This window comes from Tachypleus tridentatus, unplaced genomic scaffold (genome assembly GCF_004210375.1).
Source record: "Tachypleus tridentatus isolate NWPU-2018 unplaced genomic scaffold, ASM421037v1 Hic_cluster_2, whole genome shotgun sequence".
In the NCBI taxonomy this organism is placed as follows: Eukaryota; Metazoa; Arthropoda; class Merostomata; order Xiphosura; family Limulidae; genus Tachypleus; species Tachypleus tridentatus.
In genome coordinates this window covers 20,005,169-20,019,060 of record NW_027467782.1, presented here as the reverse complement: position 1 = coordinate 20,019,060, position 13,892 = coordinate 20,005,169, and the positions used below count along the sequence as shown (strand labels likewise).

Genomic DNA, 13,892 nt, shown 5'->3' with positions numbered 1-13,892 from the left:
TTGGGCTTCTCTTTACCAAATAATAGTGGGATTTACCGTCACATTATAAGGCCCCACGGCTGAAAGGATGAGCATGTTTGGCGCGGCGGGGATGCGAACCCGCAAACCTCAGATTACGAGTCGCACGCCTGAACACACTTGACCACGCCTTAAACCCGCACATTTCTTCGTGAAAACTTTCCTTGGGAGCGTGAGTGGTCACTTTATTTCATTCAGTACTTCAAGTATAAATCAGTATTTATGTGGCTCTATCTTTTACACCCAGAAGTATCCAAGGTCACATCGCCAGCTGTACCTGGATGTTGTGTTTCTAACTGTATTCACCATCCCATGTAGTCTTTTGGTGGCCTTGTACTCACGAATTTTACTAGACATAAGGCGACAACCATCAGTAATGAGAAATTGCCAACAGACAGCGTCGGCCCTTCCTCGTGCAAAGGTGAAGACACTTATGATGGCTACGGCCACATTTGTTGCCATTATGATTACCAATTTGCTATGCACCATCCAGGAGATGGTAATGGCCTTTGGAAATCCAAAAGTCTTCGACAAGAAAACAGTGTCATCATCTCAGCCGGTAACAGCTGTATTAATCCTTATATATATTTATCTTTCATTCCAAGCTTCATGCGTGGAATTGTTTCGTTTGTTCTATTAGCGCTGTCAAAAGTAGCACCACGTCGAGGATCCGACCTTGGCAGTCAAAACTTTCAAGAAAGCAAATTAGGTTTAAATAATGTCTTTCATTTCACTCATAATGTTACTGTTTACTACAACACAGATATATAAACATGAAATAATAAAAATATATCGTGTTTTTTAGGCATACAAGCTTTCTATGAAATAATAGTGGTTAAGGAATGGTGCTCAGTGCTTCTTCATATAAAGTGTTTATTCTGCTCCAAATAGATTGACCAACACCAAGTGGTGTTTATTTTTTTCAATTTTCTTTCTTCGACATCTGCTGAGTCCACCAAGGGGAATCGAACCCTGATTTTAGCGTTGTAAATCTTTAGACTTACCGCTGTACTAGCGGGGACATTATTCGTTTGTACGACTAAAAACACAGGCTTAATTTATCGTGTAGAAAAGCTGCAGATGTATCAAGGATTTTAAATATATAAATAAACTGTATGGATAGTAAGTAATTAACAGTGGTGTAAATAATTAAAACAGATTTGTATTGTTTATCCTACGTAGAACACTGACTTACACCGTTAACTTTAAGACTCAAGGCAGACACTGAGTCTTCAACCTATTCTCTGTGTTGATGTTGACACAGTTTCTATCACCCATTTCTAGATGAGGACACACCAAACGGAATAATTTGAAAACGAGTCCTCTCACTGGAACTGAAAGTTCGGTGATCGTTTTCTTGAAAAACAGACCAAAAATAGAAACCAAAACCTATTCAGCCACACCGTGCTTTCAGTCTAATAATGTATATACTATGGACAAAGTAACTGATTTTTCTCGTGCAGTTAATTAGATGTATAAGAGACGTGAAATTTAGCATTTCTGAATGCAATCCATGAAGGAGCTTTATTAAAAGCAAGGAAACTGGATGCTGCCTTTTGGTGTGTTTTTTGTATGGAAGCAGTAGATAAATGTCAGCAAACATTTACAGTTGGTTTCTTTATCTTTTGACGAGTTCCATTTCTCACCGTTTCGTTTGTTGATCGAGTACCGACCGTCTCGGCAGGGTAAACATAGGGAAAGAACACGACTTCCTCACCCATTCCAAGAGCAAACGTTAGCATTTTATTATCTCTCATCTGAATGAAAGTTAGATTTTTGTTTCAAATGGTTCGTTTTCGTCTTTCGTTTCTTATTTCAACAAAAGTACTCACAGAGTGAAGTAAAGTTTTAGATCAGTAAAGCAACAACTAAACTGAACTTTCTAAAGCATTTCCCTATATTTCATCCTAATACGTCACTTTAAAAATCTTATCCAAGTTTAGCATACTCCATAAATCAGTGCATGCATCAGTATATTATGCATATTCTATCGAAAACGTACAAAGAAATTAAAACAGATGGCGCCACACAAACGTCTGTAGGTGTGTTTCTCCCATCAAAGCCACATTGGGCTATCGAACTTCCCTTTAATTCCGTAGATTTACTTCTGTCCCACCAGAGGACGCAAACTTCTGATCGGAAGTTATTGATAATTAACATACGGAATAAAAAAAAATTTGTGCTAAATGTGTATTAATAACGCTCAAAATCAACTTTCGATACACGTGATGGGCATCGTACAGAGATCCCATTGTGTAACTTTTCGCTTAACAACAAACACTCAAATCAATAAGTATCAGTCAGATTCAGGTAATTAAACAAATATATGTGTTCAAGTTATTTTAATTTTTCACAAATATTCATATGCATCACGAAAAAACCTTCCGAGGTTATGTGATTATAATATCTTTTCATTTCTCTCCCGACAAAGAAAGGATTTTTTTCTAAAACATTTAAACACAGTAAGCAATGTTAGCCCGGCATGGCCAAGTGTGTTAAGGCGTTCGACCCGTAATCCGAGGGTCGCGGATTTGAATCCCAGTCGCACCAAACATGCTCGCCGTATTAGCCTAGTATTAGCCTATAAGGTTTTATATCATAGAAAAAAGTGATTCTATTTTATTGTTATCTGACGTTAAGTTTACATTGGTATAAAACTATTATTTCTTCCCTCTTCCACAGGTATCGACAAATTGGTGCAGTTGGAGGACTTTTTTTGCTCTACTTCTTGTAGCGGAACATTTATTGTTTTTGTTATCTCAGTGGTTTAAACCAGAAGAGGTAAACACCCTTATTGCTACGTTCATGTATCAGAACATCTGTTTGTTATTGTAGACTTTTTAGTCCATTAATCTTTGTTTTCTTTACTAATAAGACAGTAGCATATAGTGACTACAGTAACATATAGCGTGTAGAATTCAGAGAGAATATAAACATATACACACACACATAAATACAGCATAAACCCATTTAAACAACAGAAAGTATTATGTAAAGTATGCATGTATTAAGCAGACAGAGATATAATGTTAAAATATTGTGCAAAGAAATATTTCTATAAAAAGCCCATATGATCTTGTTATACTTAGAAAACATACACAACACACAGGAAAACGTGTTGCATTACTGCCATATTTTTTTTTATAAATTAGATGTCCATATTCTTATTCAACTGTGTTGTCATAGGAACAACTTGTTTTAAACCTAGTTTTCTTACTGCTTTTTCAAGTGGTACAGTACATCAAAATTTGATTCTTTTTAATCCTAACAGTAATGCTTACTATGCTATCACCCAGTTTTTAATCATGCTTCCATTTGTAATATTATTTAGTTAATGAATTACAGAGATGATATACACCTAATTTATAGTGTATATTCTGATATATTTGTTAATTGTTTGTACTTTGTATGAAATGAAATTTGTTCTTTACAAAGAACATTTGTTTCAGTATGTTTCACAATTCAGTACAGATTGTTTTATTAATTTACACATGCCCAACTTTCCTGCCTTTGTTCTACCTTCACAACTTTTTTACATTATCTCTCAACCACCCATTCTCTCTTAAGCTTTTCATCAAAACCCTGAGGGATTTTGGGAAATATCCTGTCCCTTCTTTATTCTATGTTGGCTTATTTCATGTCTTTGGCTCTATCTCTGCATATGTAGTTTCTCTGTTGTTGGGACCGTCTAGACTGTGATGCAACCTTAACTCATACATGTTTACCATCATCTTATCTTAGGTATTTACATATGGCCCACTTCTGTGGTAATACATACTGGACACAATCTCTGAGTCTTTTGAATCATGAACTGCAGCAGTACAACAACAGTCTGTTATGTCTCAGTCAGAGCCAAGTACAGCACCTATTACCATTTCTCCTCCCACTTTTTCCCAACTCTTACTTGTTCCTTCTCCTTGAGGTCCTCATCTCATCGTATTCATTGACAATGCACATCACATCACCTGGTGGATTCTAATCTGGTGAGAGCTTGGCTTACCAATTTTCTTCTTTACTGGCATCCTTTCAACATGGAACATTAAGGTCTTCAACTTTTATTGGAAGGATTCATAATCCCATTTTTTTCCTTCCTCCAGTGTCTCCTATACCCATTTTCTTTCCTCCATATTGGAATCTCATGACCAGCCAGTGTCTGTTGGAGGTGGTTCAGAAACTATTATCTCAGCAGGACATTGAATCTGTTATATATCTTTCACCTAGTTTTATTCAAGACTCTTTGTTGTTCTTAAGAAAACCAGGACTGGAAGCCTATCATCAATTCGTCTTTCCTCAGTTACTTTGTTCAACTGTCCAATTTTACTGTTTCTTACCTGACAGTGGGCATTTTCTCTGGGCTTATGAATGACAGGTATTGATGTCACTAGTGTTTATCTCCACATCCCTATATCCCCATGGTCTCATCAGTATCTTCAGTTCGTCCATCACATGGTGTTTTGTTCCCTTCTCTTCAAGCTTGCTTCTGCCCCTTATGTTTTTTTTGTCAAGAGGTCAGAGCTTTTATTTATTATCTTCATGCTTTGGAGTTGTGATTGAGCCATTATATGGATTATTGGCTTCTTTTAGCTCCTTCCAAACTGAAGTTTGCTAACCATACCCATCAGCTTCTTCTAGTGACTGCTCAGATGGATATTTTACCTGTAGATTTCAGGATAGTAGATAAAGTTAAGAGATTTATCAAGATTTTACCAACACAAGTACTTTATAAAGAAGTTAATGGATTTATCGTCAAGTTTCTATCAACACAAGTACTTTATAAATAAGTTAATGGATTTATCAAGATTTTACCAACACAGGTACTTTATAAAGAAGTTAATGGATTTATAATCAAGTTTATATCAACACAGATACTTTATAAAGAAGTTAATGGATTTATCAAAATTTTACCAACACAAGTACTTTATAAAAAAGTTAATGGATTTATAATCAAGTTCATATCAACACAGATACTTTATAAAGAAGTTAATGGATTTATCATCAAGTTTATATCAAAACAGATACTTTATAAATAAGTTAATGGATTTATCATCAAGTTTATATCAACACAAGTACTTTATAAAGAAGTCAGGGACTTATCATCAAGTTTATATCAACACAGATACTTTATAAAGAAGTTTATGGATTTATAATCAAGTTTCTATCAACACAAGTACTTTATAAAGAAGTTAATGGATTTATAATCAAATTTATATCAACACAAGTACTTTATAAAGAAGTTAGTGGACTTATCATCAAATTTTTGTCAAATAAATTACTTTATTTCTCTTGTGTAGCTTTTTCTCCAAGTGATGTTCACAAGAAAGGGACTTTGTTTATTGTTTTATAATTTAGGTATTTCTGTATTGTTATGTTTAATGACAGGTCCTTTGCATTAAGAGATTAGAATCTAGATAACATAAGATTTTGATCTGTTTACAGAATATTGACAAAGCTACAGATGTTAGAAAGAAGTTCCAGTCTCATAAATCAGTACATAGTAAGATATGACCTCTCTAGCAGATATTGTAAGTCAGCATTTGTTGTTGTTTGGTACTCCTTGTGTTATCCTCTATACTGTTGTTAACTTATACATACCACATTTGTTTTCTACAGATCTAAAAACATAACAGCAAGGAAACTTCACTGAAAGTAAATAAGCTTTAATAATTTACATTAACAGTAGTCAAGTGCATGAAGTAACAGTATATTTCTGTAGATTTTCTAAGTGTCATATTCTTAAGATAAAACAATGCAACTTCTTTTGTTAATAAATACTGAACTCGTGAAAATCATTAAGATAATGAAAATGACATTCAAGATCATTTTGTCTTTTTTTTTTATGAAGTATTGAAACTTACATATTTATACTTAAGGTAACAGGCCTGCAACTTTCTGTCATTCTGTTCTGTCTTCAATTTGTCTGTTTTGAATTTCGCACAAAGCTACTCAAGGACTACCTGTGCTAGCCGTCCCTAATTTAGCAGTATAAGACTAGAGGGAAGGCAGCTAGTCATCACCACCCACTGCAAACTATTGGGCTACTCTTTTACCAAAGAATAGTGGGATTGACCATCACTTTATACTGCTCCCATAGCTGAAAGGGTGAGCATATTTGGTGCAACTGGGATTCAAACCTGCGACCCTCAGGTTACAAGTCGAACGCCTTAACCCACCTGGCCATGTTGGGCCCTGTCTTCAGTTAATAACGCTAAAACTTACTCTTTGTCTGGGTGTTGAAACATTTCCTACAACCTTGTTTAATATACATTTTAAAACTTTTTCAATATGTTATTTGTGTAGTTTTAATTTAAGACAACAATCAGCTTGGTTGTTTTAGGAAAAATTCCTTTCAAGTAAAACATGATGTATTTTTATATATTTAAAACGGCTGGTATGGGTTGAGAAAATTTTTATGTAGAGGGACAAACAACGTTTTGACCTTCTTCTGTCTCTGTCAGGTTCATAAAGAAAGAAAGAGGTAACTGACCGACAGATGACCACATGTTTGAAGGGGTTGTGTAATTGAGTGTAGGAATGTAGAGGGTGTGCTTGATGTTTGATTATATTTATTAATATAGTTTATGTATAAAGGTGTTCCTTTGTATTGGTATTCATGTTGTACTTTTATACAGTAATGTTAACCCTAAAAAGAAAGGCAATATTTTTCATATATGCTTCCATGTTGTTGTATTTTTAGTCTGTACCATCAGTAATGATCACAGATATGATTATATTTTGCTACAAATATAATTGATATTTAAGCTTTCCAGTAAAGGCACCTAAGTGATACACTTGTTATTGTCTTTGACTGTTTAATGAATGTTTGAGATAAAGATTTTACTTGAAGCCAATCTCTCTTTTGCTTCAACTTCAGTCAAGGTTAGAGAATTTAGAATTTTGCTCTACAGTACATTTTCTGGTGAACCTCCTGTTATTCTGCCAGTTACTCAATAGAAAACTGGTAAAATACCACATTTCATCACATTCTCTAAGTTTATTATTATTGACATTAGGTGGTGAATTACATGTTTTTTTTATTGTTGTTGTTTTTGTTTTGTTTTCTATGGATAAGTAAAACTGTGTTTTGGTAAAAACAACTTTACATCCTTATTCTGTAACCTTCTAGTTCCCAGACCTCTTTGAATCTAATAATTAGATGACTTACCAATAATAAAATAGAATTACTTTGTGTACAGCTTTACATTCTTCCTCCTGTAAAATTCTTGACACAGATTTCATTCAACTTACTATTGGAAGGTTCTTTGTGTATGTGTGTTTTCTTTTAGCAAAGCCACATTGAGCAATCTGCTGAGCCAACCGAGAGGAATCGAAACCCTAATTTTAGCATTGTAAATCCTCTGTACCATTGGGAGGCAGGTTCTTTGTCTTCATTTTCTTGTAGAAGTTACTCTTGTCACGGAGAAAACAAAATTTTCTAGATGCATCATTCTCTTCAGGAGTAGTTGGGAGGTTATCGTAATATATCGGTAGACTTGAATTCTTTGAATTTTTTCCCTTGTACACTATTCTCTTGAATATTTTAAAAAATCAAAACATTTAATAAACTCTGTTTCCAGTTGCTTTTTGTTTAAAGAGAATGTGCTGTTTAATCCTGGTTTTTCCATTTTCAAAATACATGGTTCATCCACATAACTGACTTTTAATAATTCTCTCATCAGTATTTTCTTCCTTTCAAAAGATGTTTGAACTGGTTAAACATAGGTACACATTTCATTTCCTTATATGAAACAGTGTTTTATTGTAAAATTGTTTGCACTTGTTCCACCTTTTCTGTGAACCTTCTTGAAAGTAGTGTATAAGAATTGTCTACACATTCACGCACACTTGTTCCACTTTTTTTTTTGTGGCCTTTATAAATTTATCCTGGAAAGGAAAATTATGTTACTTTCCCATCACAACTCAATTTCTTTTACACTAACCACAGTTAACTTTTCTGATAGTAACACTAGTACCTGCTTACATAAGTTAAGGAAAACATTTTAAGTCCTTTATTTGATCATTTGAATTATACAAGTGTAATAAGCCACCATAAGATACAGTTAAAGTTTAACACTCTTTGTAAGTACAAAACAAATAATCTCGTAGATGCATTTTGGTCAAAGAAGACTAAAATCTCATGGCAACAAATAACAGCAGCACTAAACTAAGTGATACCCAAATACAAAACTGTTTTTCAAATACTGGTTTTAATAAAGCCAGTTATAGTCTTAATTAAGAATGAAATTTCAAATAATATGTAGTTGTTTAGTTATTAAGCAGTATTTGGTAGCTACATAACATAATTTCTGGTTACAAGAAACATATTGGCTCAGAACATATTTTCAGCATAAGTAACAGTAACTTGTAACAAAACTGATATTTCTGGGACCATTTTATCTGTTCAGCTTGATAGCTTCATGGTTTATGTTTTTTTATTTAAAGTCTCAGTAATTTCATTATTCCTATCTTTGGTGGGATTGTTTTGTTTTAGGGTAATGTGCTAGACTCTGTATATAGAATTATTCAGTTACTTTGTCTTTCAATTTATTTAATTTTTACAGGAACTTTGAAACAAGTGCATCACTTTGGGACATATTTGAAATTCTGACAGAGTTAAAGAAGAGAACTGAAGTTTCATGGTGAAAATAAATAAAGTGAATCTGTTAATAATCCTTCAAACTGGTTAACAGACACAAGAAGATACCAAGATAGGAATGTACTTCAGGACTATCTGTACCTCTTTCAAGGGTGTTTAATTAGTTACCATAATCCAGAACTGACAAAATATCTTAAGTGTCTGTCTGACTTCATGTATGCATAAGGATGTATATTTAGTTTACTTTCTACATGAGTATGTAATAACTTATATTACAAGTTACTAGTAATCGTTCTTCCTGTGTTTCAATCAAATCAAATTCATTGCAATACCACAAAATGTCTCCTGTTCTTTAAGCTGTGGCTGTGTTACAAAAGAAGCAGTCAATCCCTTAGCACAGGAGGTGGGAGAAGTAGTGGTTTGCTATCTTCTCTCTGATAAGTAGCTCAAAATTAAAGATTGTGGCAGGTAGTTTCAGTAGCTTTTGCCATAAATACAAAATACTGTTTATGATTGTTTATCTTTGAGTAAAGGTTTGGTTTACACTTAAAGTAAGTGACTTATAAGCTGCTACTTTCTACAAAATCCATAAAGACATTTTGTAAACATAAACAATTACCACTTCCTCACCTACATTTTCCACAATGTGTAGTCGTATTTGTTTTCTTCTTATAAGTTCAGCTGCTGATGTCCAGTGCATGTCCAGTCATATCTAACAATGATGTCAGTGATGGTGTAAAGTTCAAAATACAGAAATGTACATAAGTATCTGTACTAGCCTGGCTCAGTTTTTTTTTCCAATCACACAATAGATACATTTCACAACAGTTAAATATAGCTAAAGATCAAATTGTAGAGTCTTGAGTATCAATTTCAATTAGAGAATGTTTTGGTAAAACTGTACTTAAAGATTGGTTTAATGTTATACTTTATTTTTGCTTACTTCATGAATGAACCAGAATACATGTTACTAATAACTATAACTAATTATTACTAATAACAGGTTTGACATGGAGGTGTAATTGTAATGAATTTCCACAGCCAAGAAAATTGTATTTGTAACACATGATGGGGTTGCTAATAACATTGTGCTAACAAGTATCAAAAGTCCAATGCTCACTGAAATTTTGAAACACTGTTCAGCATAAAATGCTTTAGTATTTGTTTAAGTTGCATAATTGATTATATTGCATATTATAACTGAAATATTCTGCTTTCATACAATATTTGCATAACTTAAGTATCATTCTTCATCATTGTACGTGTTACCGTTGTAACTATGGCTTCTTTAGGTATTTGTTATGACACCACTAAATGAACAGTTAACAACTTTGGTTTCATTAGGGTATTTGATATGAAGCCACTACATTAACAGTTAACAATTTTGATTTCAGTAAGTTATTTGTTGCGACATCACTAAGTGAGATTAACAGTGGCTACCGTATTATGTTGGTTGGCGGTTTATGTAAATTTCTGTTTGTTAAACGGTGTGTTACCTGTGGATTATCGATTAATGTATATGTTTGAGAGACTGTCAGAAAACCAACTTCAGTCATTAACTCTTTCACTGCCAAGTCCGACTGCAGTCGATCCTACGACTTTGTGACCTTTGCGACTATTGTCAAATTTTTATATTGTCTTTTTTATTCATTTTATTCATGGACTGTGTAACTAAAATATCACTCATACCTATTGTATTCTTTGAAATATAAACCTTGATCAAACATTTTTACCGTTCTAATATCGAATAAAAGAAACTATTTAGAAGCACCATTTTCTGTTTACTTTTGTTAGAAAGAGCACAGGCTTTCTTGTGGTAAGTAAGGTTAAAACCGGTGGTGGGCACGGCACAGATAGCCCATTCTGTAGCTTTGTGCTTAAAAAAAGAAACATAAAAATAAATTTTATCTTGGTCTTTATCAGTACAAATTGTAGATAAACAGATATTTTATATGTAAACCCTAATACAATTTATACATTTTGGAGAAGACGAGAAAATTTCACCGAATGCTTTGTTCTAATAAAGCGATATTTCTGACATATAAAATTCATCATAATTTATATGTTTTGATGCGTTTGTTTGTAGGTGAGTAGAAAGCTTTGCAATAGACTATTTGTGCTGTACGCACAACGGTTAACAAAATTCGGTTTTTAGTTCACAGACGTATTGTTGAACAATTAAGGGTCCTGGCCTGGCTCGGTGGTTAAGGCGCTCGACCTATAATCTGAGGATCGTGGGTTCGAATCTCCGTCACACCAAATATGCTCGCCCTTTCAGCATCGGGGCGAAATAATGTGACGGTCAATCTCACTATTCGTTGGTAAAAGAGTAGCTCAAGAGTTGGCGGTGGGTGGTGATGACTAGCTGCCTTCCCTTTAGTCTTGCACTACTAAATTAGGGACGGCTAGCGCAGATAGCCCTCGTGTAGCTTTGCGCGAAATTAAACAAAAATGAAGGAAAAACTATCAGGTCATCCCATAGTAATTTTCAAAAATGTAATACAGAAATTGTATTATCATTTTGTCTTTGCAAAAGGCTTTAATGACTAAAATATGTAGTAAGACGTGTATAAAATCTTCACACAAATTAAAGAAACTAACCCAACTCCACTTTTAGATCATTTATCAAATAAACCATTATGAAGATGGATGTGTCTGAGAAGCACATTAAGCATATAATGCTTTATGAATTTTAAAGACAACCGTGCAGCCGAATCTACACGAAATATTCAAGTTGTCTACGATGCGAAGCCTCTCAATGAAAGAAGATGTCGAAGGTGGTTTCAGAAGTTCAGATCAGGTGACTGCAATTTATGTGATGCGCCACGATCAGGTCATCCTATATAGTTTAACGATGACTTGTTGCTGGCTGCACTTGATGGAGACTGTGCTGTAACTGTTAAAGAACTGGCACAGAAGCTAATTTCAAACCATTCAACATTTCACCGTCATCTACAGCAGCTAGAAAACGTTTCAAAATTTAGCAAAAGGTCACCCATGATTTGAAAGAAGCCAACCTTAGAGCAAGAGTGGACATTTGCACTTCTCTGCACTCTCGTAAATGTAACTCACCTTTTTTGGACAGGTTAGTGACTGGAGATGGAAAATTGATATTTTATAAAATTGTTAAGTGCCGCAGACAATGGCTACGTGCAGGTGAACTGGCTAAAGCACAGCCCAAAATGTACCACCACCCTAGGAAAGTCTTGTTAATCTTTCGGTTGGATATTGTTGATGTGATTCACTTTGAATTGCTGCTATTAATGTAACGATTACATCAGACTTCTATTGTCAACAGTTAGAGCGCTCAAAGGTTGCACTGAAAGAAATGAGGCCTGCTTTGATCAGTTGTAAAGGTGTTGTGTAACACAAGGATAATGCACGGCCTCATACAGCAAGGATCACATCTGCAAAGATTGAAGAGCTAGACTGAAAAGATTTCCACAACTTCCTGATTCTCCAGACCTTTCCCCATCTGATTATCATCTATTCCGAAGTTTGCAGAAGTATCTTGATGGAAAAGAGCTTGGAACACATGAAATTGTCAAAACTACCTTCTCTGCATTCTTTTCCTCCAAACCCTAATAATTTTATAGAAGTGGCATTCAGAAGCTTGTGAATCGTTGGCAGGAAGTAATTAATAATAAAGGAACATACATCATTGATTAAGTGACATTAAAAGTGTTTGAAATCCTTTCTCTTTTCTGAACCTAAAATCGGACATTACTTGAGGTGTGGCTTGATATTAAAGTATGTTTTCAATAAGAAAATATATATTTCAATTCTTCAACAGTTACCATTAGAATGTGAAACACTTATATGAAGAAAAATAAAAATGCAGCGACCTATTGGCTAAATAACATATTCTTAAGTTTTATGTTACTATTATCAACAAAAGGAAAATTATGGCTCTATAAATTCAACACTCTTGGGTTAACTCAAATAATCACAAACAAACCTTTTGCACGTGTTTATCCAGAGATGATGCTTACCGACAACATAGGTTATATAATTAATCTTGAGCTATGCGAGTGACTGAGTTTCACTGAGCATTACACGGACAGTGTAGCACTGCTAACGATAAAACGTAGTCACCATGACAAAATACAAAGTTTTGTTACTAGGCCTGACATATCGCAGGAAGTGAACGACATGTTGAGGAAGGTATGTGATGTTGAATTTTATAAAGAACCCAAAACAATACCACGTGAGGCGCTTATTAAGGGTATTCAGGAAAGGATATTATTTACTGTTTACCAACAGATAAAATCGACAGTGAAGTACTTGATGCAGCTGGACAACAACTTAAAGTAATCGCGACCAATTCTGTCGGGTACGACCATATTGATATTAATGAATGCAGGAAACGCGACATCCTAGTAAGTAATACACCAGGGATACCAACTGATAGCGTTGCCGAATTAACAGTAGCTCTTCTGCTGATAACTGGGAAACGACTGTTTGAAGCTTCAAACGCTATAAAAAATGGAGAGTGGGTATATATGTCGGAGCCTTATTGGATGTGTGGTGTAGGACTTTAAAATGCCACTGTGGGCATCGTGGGCATAGGAAAATCGGTCAGGCTGTTGCCGAAAGAATTTTATCATTTAAGGTCAATGAAGTTGTGTACCATGATATACACAAACCTGTTGATGCTGTAGAAAGTATGGGAGCCCGCTATGTAGAATTTGAAGATCTTCTGAGAGAGTCGGACTTCGTTCTTTGTACTTGCAATCTGACACACAAAACAACAGAACTGTTTACTGCTAAGCAGTTTAACCTGATGAAATCTACTGCTATATTTATCAACACGAGCAGAGGAAAAGTCGTCCAACATGATGATTTATACGATGCCTTAAAACATGGAAAGATCCGTGCTGCTGGTTTGGATATCATGGTTCCTGAATCGATACCAAAAGATCACAGACCCACCACTCTACCAAACTTGGTCCTTCTACCCCACATAGGAACTGCAGAAGTAACAGTTAGACAAAATATGGCTAAACTCGCGGTAAGAAACGTCTTGTCGTATTGTTGTTTCTTAGTGATATTTTGTCGTCAGTTGAGTATTGTTGTTTGTTAGTAATATTCTTGTCGTCAGTTGAGTATTGTTGTTTGTTAGTGATATTTTTGTTATCAGTTGAGTATTGTTGTTTGTTAGTGATATTCTTGTCGTCAGTTGAGTATTGTTGTTTCTTAGTGATATTTTTGTCGTCAGTTGAGTATTGTTGTTTGTTAGTGATATTCTTGTCGTCAGTTGAGTATTGTTGTTAGTTAGTGA

The 13,892-nt window shown here is 34.5% G+C and overlaps 1 long non-coding RNA gene and 1 pseudogene across 1 annotated transcript; both read left to right on the top strand.

The window, feature by feature from the left end:
* Window positions 1–2,722: 2,722 nt before the first annotated feature.
* LOC143242608 (uncharacterized) lies at window positions 2,723–9,320 on the top strand. Its single transcript, XR_013022990.1, has 3 exons — window positions 2,723–2,799; window positions 5,455–5,540; window positions 8,577–9,320. It is a non-coding gene; the product is annotated as an uncharacterized LOC143242608 (long non-coding RNA).
* A 3,361-nt stretch (window positions 9,321–12,681) lies between these two features.
* Window positions 12,682–13,694, top strand: LOC143242216 (glyoxylate reductase/hydroxypyruvate reductase pseudogene; annotated as a pseudogene).
* The last annotated feature ends 198 nt before the right edge of the window (window positions 13,695–13,892 follow it).